Below are 224 nucleotides of genomic sequence, written 5' to 3'. Positions count from 1 at the left end.
GCCGCTGTTGAGGATAATGAAGAGTTTAGCATGTGTTTCTCGGTATTCTTTAGATTCCTTTAGTATCAGAATTTTTGTTTCAACTACAGATCTCATTCCTTGCCTAGCCGAAACTTGAGGTAAGAAATTTGATGATGGCAGATAACGGTTATTGTATAAGAAATTAGGCAATCTGTCTGACGTTCAGTCGTTGAATCATCTTTCTCAGCTGCCCAAGAACCCAG

Source organism: Opisthorchis viverrini (assembly GCF_000715545.1).
Source record: "Opisthorchis viverrini unplaced genomic scaffold opera_v5_167, whole genome shotgun sequence".
Classification (NCBI taxonomy): Eukaryota; Metazoa; Platyhelminthes; class Trematoda; order Opisthorchiida; family Opisthorchiidae; genus Opisthorchis; species Opisthorchis viverrini.
This window is presented reverse-complemented; position numbering follows the sequence as displayed.